Source organism: Pinus tabuliformis, chromosome 2_1, assembly GCF_031772625.1.
Source record: "Pinus tabuliformis cultivar Carrire ecotype Pingquan chromosome 2_1, CPIR1, whole genome shotgun sequence".
Lineage (NCBI taxonomy): Eukaryota > Viridiplantae > Streptophyta > Pinopsida > Pinales > Pinaceae > Pinus > Pinus tabuliformis.
The window spans coordinates 773,856,263-773,862,094 of NC_142299.1; positions in this window are offsets into that span (position 1 = coordinate 773,856,263).

Below are 5,832 nucleotides of genomic sequence, written 5' to 3' on the forward strand. Positions count from 1 at the left end.
AGGAATAAAATATTTTTTAATTTAATTAATATTTAAATGTTGAAGATAAAATTATAAATGTATTTTTAATATTAATGGTTAGTAAGTGGGAGATATTAAAAATAATAAAATAATATTACATTAATAAAAATTAACTTTATATAGAGATAAAGTAATTGAAGGAAAAATATAAGAATTTTTTTAATTTAAATCATTTTATTTTTTTCTATATAAAATAGATATAAAACTATGTTATTTAATATGTATATTGAAATCATTTACAAAATATTTTTTGTTTTAAATATCACATGTAAATTAAATATAGAATGAATTACACATCATGTAATATCAATAATACTATTTAGTGTCATCTCCATATTAAGTACGGAAGAAATTACATTTCTTCCTCACAGTAAAAAGTAAATTATTATTTTTTACTCATCTTCATATTAAGTAGCGAAGAAATAACATTTCTTCTTCATACTAAGAGATATATATATATATATATATATATATATATAGATATATTATACTTGGGTTACTTTGTATCTCTATATAAAGCTATATAGAGCTATTCCATCTAACTCCATATAAATATTTAATATGGAGTTGGGCCTAGATCCATCTAAATGTGGATCTACCAAGCCCCTAGAGGAAAACTTGAGGACCTCAACAAATTTAATTCCTCTAAACTCTTTGTAGATATGGAGTTAGATCTATCCTAGGTTGGTTTTGAAAAACATACTCATAAAATATTTTAAATATATATATCTATATATATAGAGACAGAGAGAGAGATCATCTCTCTTATATATGGATGCATACACTGAATTATTTTTATTATTAATATTCTCTTTCTATTTACATACACACACATTCATAATCCATGAATATGGTTGCAATACTCATACATGATTTTTAGATATGTATGTAGTGATTTTTTATTCTTAAGCTTTACACCAAAAGTATATATATATATATATATATATATATATATATATATAACAGTAAGATGTAAATAAATATGCCTACCGAGAATTATTTCTCACAAATATTTATGTTTTCCTCAACACTTATGTAGGAGAAAAACTGTAAATGTGTAGATTTACTATTAGTACCCACCAAAATTTATGCAAGTCCTTGTGTTTGAGCAAGCAATTAATTTATCCAATTCAAATCTCAATTTATTAGTTCTTCCCAACCCAAGCCTATAGGATTCCATTTGCTTATTGACTTCTATTAATTTAACATTCAACAATGTAGGTTATAATTTAATGTCGGTTATAAATTTTTATACAAGTTTTTTCCTATAGCATAATTTCTAACTTCAGTGGCACAAACTAAGTTTCCCTGCAATACTTTTAAAATGGACATTGAAATATTACACATAAATTGAAGATAGAATGAAATACACATCATGCAATATCAATAATATTATTTTTGTCAACTCCTGTCACAACTCCACGGTAAAAATACCAAATAAAAAAAAATTTAATTACAACTCTAATACTTTATGACCAACCTTATGCCTATTCGATCATGAACATTACTATACACATGTATATATATTGGCTCTCAAATACCGATGCGCTATCATGGTTCGCATTTACATATGTTCAACCTAATACACAAGGTTTTACTTTCTGATTTATTACCATACGAACCCTGGGTGATCAGATAGGGTCAAAGGTTATCAATTGGCTTGCTGTTCCGATTAAACTCCGATGCTAGGTGTGACGGAAATGTAAATCCCTTCACCTACCTTGGCCAGGTGTCTAGCACCGTGCAAGGGCCATGTGAAGTCTCGGGGAGCACGCTGAGGTTTGCGCGCCATTCCTCCGCTTGGATGGACGGCGAGGATTTCCAGAACAGATCTAAGGGTTCACAAAAGTTCCAGGGTTTAGCAGGTTTTATATACCTCAAGCCGCATGATTCGGGTTCATTTGCACCTGTTGGTTTTGCCGAATGCTCGTTCAGCTCAGCGACTCTTTGTCTCCATCGTATGCCAGGTCTTGCCCAGCCATTCCAGGTAATCTGACCGCCGATTTCAGAGTTTCGTTACAGCTGATGAACATTTATATACTCAATGTCTTGATTTCACAGGGTTTATGGTTTTCGGTTATTACATTCATGACTAACTTCCAGCGTTCGTTGTTTGCGGGGTTTTACCTCTCGGTCCTCCTGCCGCTCAAGGATAGATCATGCATCTGAAATACTCTCAGGTATTTATCCTCCACGAGTTGATGCAGAGCTTCGATTTGTTCAGATGACTGAGGGTTTTTACTTGAGGGTTTACTCGTATCGTTTTTCCTTGGCCTGAGGGTTCCTCATGGCAACTATTCTTGTTGTCTCAGGGTTCCTTTGTTCGGCCCCAAACCCTGATTGAGATTAGCGGTCGGCCTTGCCATGCCGAAACCCGCATCTAATCTGGTTATACGGTCTTATGATATATGTATTTTTTTTTTGGTACCTCGCCCAGAATTTGTATATTTGGCTTCAATAGTTCACGGCCCCCCTTGCCGGAACCAGATGGACTCGATTTAAGTTGGAATATATATTTATCTCAGTTCTCTTGCTGTTTAGGTATTATTTGTGATCTTTCAAGGTGTATCTGGATTCATGAAGAGGCCAGGGTTTGTTCCTCGGCTCTTTGGACATTTATGGACAGTCTGTTACTGTACCCTCCGGGGTTTCACTTATCACGCGGTTAATACATATATACTTCCTTCCTCCTTTGAGTATGATGGATATGTCTCCGTGTGGGTTAATTTACAGTAATAACTTGTTTTGTCTATATGCATATGAACTTGCTTTCCAAATGCACAGTGCCGTTTCATTAAAGTTATTATCTGGTTTATCTATTTGCATATGAACTGGCCTTTCAAATGTACAGAGTTCTTTTCGTTTTAATGTTATTATCTTTCCTCTGCTTAACAGAGTCAAGGGTTTCGTCTATGGCATGCCCATTTCGCTAGTCAATGCATGACTGCATATGGCGGTTAAGCGGCTGTCTACCACGGCGGTTCTGTGACACCATGTCACTGTTACTATGCTGATGATATTATTTGTTTGCATTCTGTGTTAATACAGTAATCGTCTTTTATCTGTTTCGTGTATAATGAGACTAAACCCTAGGTTTATAGCCCGATGGGTTCACTTTGAAACGGCTTTACCATATACTATGGACCGCACTTAATGTCTCAATATGCTTCTTGGCTGTTATAGAGCACGACCAACCTATGTGCCATTCTATTGTTTCCATAATCATTATACTGTTATGTTTACTAATAACCCCTTCCGATGTTGCATAGTTTAATGCATTTTCTACTATGCACTCACGTCTTCTGCATAAAGTTATGGTCTTTCGGAACCATTGTAATGTTTCTATACAGATATGCATCGGCTTCCATACCGTAATGAGCATCAGTTTCTATACGATTAACATGCATCGCTTTCATACAGTTAGCATGCATCGTTCCTTACAGTTTATCATGCATCGTCCTCTTTACAGTTATCATGCATCGTTCTCTTTACAGTTATCATGCAACATCTTATTTACAGTTATCATACTTCGATTCTTACAGTTAACATGCAAAGAATGTAGCAGATAATCTCTGTTTATGTCTGAATAGCCAGTTCTAAGCACTCTTAGCAACTGTTTAAATATTATATGATCTAGTTAGCAACAGAACTCAGGTCCAACTATACTCTCCATCCATACACCCAGCACACTAATACAGAAACATAATTCTGGTGAATAGCTCATACCTGGTCTGTTAGGCACAATAGTTAAGCTCCAGAAGTTCACCTGCACTTTACATGCTTGCTCTTATCCTCCCAACCATGAGATCCATCAATACACTGGATTCTCCCCCCGAGCTGTCTTGCAGGCCTGCAGCCCTCAACAAGACTCATGCACTGTTGTGCTAGGGTTATATGGTCCTTACCAGACTTAACCCTCCTTTTCTTTCTTTTTCTGTCTTGCAATTTCTCTCCCCCTGTCTGTCCCAACAGCCCAGGGGTTTTCCCTCCCAGGACTTTTCCTGGCTGAAGGGTTAGTTTCTTTTTCAGTTTTATAACTGTTTCTTTTTCTTTAAGAATCCTCCCTCAGGAGGCTGCTGGTGAGCTCCAGTATTGTAGCAATAATGCTACAACTCCTGGGGCTTCCTGTCTCTCATTTTATCAACCCGGTAGTTCGTACAAACTTAGAAGCGACGGTGCTGTATGCACAAGTACTAGCTCTTGTCGCAGCTGTCACTTGGTCAGCTGGCACAAGTCCGCTAGGGCTCAAGCCAACTTCTATAGGCTCACAGAAGAAGCTTTATCAATGATGGACGAAAGCTAACTCAGAGAAAACTACTCTACTTGGCGAAAATGATCTGAAAGCAAATCAAAGCATGTAAACCTAGGAAACCCTAATTTAACTAGTCTACCCTCTATACTGCAAGGAATGTGAAGGAAACTTCTACCAATGCTGCTGTTACCTCTAATAAGTGGAAATGCATGGATCTAAGCTGTTTGCATCATAAAAGACATGTTTTTGTATTTTCCCTTTAAATGTGTGGAATGATTGTGATTGTGTGCTAATTAGGGTTTGGTTGTGCAGATGGGATGGAGAAGGAAGGAAAGCGTGGGACAGGTTGGGAAGGCTAGGGGAGGTCCCTAAGGATCCTTAGCACCCATCCACAGAGGTTCCTCGCATTCAGATGCTCAGCAACCGAGAGAGTGGCCTCCTACAGGATGGCTGTGGAGGATCCTACAGGATACTCTGTTTTCTACAGGATGTCTACAAATGGCTACAGGATGACCTACCGTGAGTGGTTGGAGTGATGGAGGAGTAATGGAATGGTAGGGGGAGATATGCAAGGTGGGGATGAGGCTGGTGATGGATGTAGAAGTGAAGGAATGGGATAGGGAGTGAATGTAGGGAGTAGGTTGGAAGATGGAGGACTAGGTCAACAACGAGGGCTAGAGAATGGAGCTATGCGAGGAGTGAAAGTCTTTGGAGAGATAGTAGAGCGGAGTGAAGGTCGAGAAGATGTGTGTGCATGTGTGATCAAGGTGGAGGAGAAGGTAATGGGCCGAGAAGGAGAAGTGTAAATGTATCAAATGCTTATGACTGTTATCAAACCGAAAGTGCATCAACCTAACTACCTGTGCTCATAATCCAATGATCAACAATCAAAAACGCGAAAGAGAATGTGCATGAAGCTGTGGTAAAGGAGTGCAGTGCATGAGTGGATGACAAGGAAGCATCTAACGTAACAGTGACTGTATTGCAGCAATCATCAAGTGAAGGAATGCGTGTTTTTGGTGGCTAGCTATGGGCTGCACCCCAATCTTCAAGAAAGATGGCAGTGAGTCCTAACAGCCTTTTTGTTGGAGCTCAAAGAGATTTATTCTACCAACCTATCAAACTTGAATACTGAAAGCAAAGCATCATACCAGTCCTATCTATGTTAATGAAAACAATTAAACTAACAAGCTGGAAATCCGAATTGCATAGGAAACTAAACAAACTCAAGTGCTGGAACTAATGGTAAATGCATTACAACACTGAGGAGGTCTATGGCTCTCAGGTTGGGCCCTAACCTGAGAGCTATAGCTCCTTGAGAAAACTCAGAACTAACTCAAAAGTGGCCTTCTTTATTCATAATCTGATAACATGCCAAATTGGCTTACAAAAGAGAACGAAACTTGAGCTGTGCTCCAAAATGACAATAGCAATACGAGAGTTTCAACAACCTAACCAAGGCTAAGGCTTCTATACTTATACATAACGATGCTCCAACAAGTATCCATGATTCTAGGAGCTCGGCTGTTCAATCTATAGTTTAACTGCTGATCCTGTAG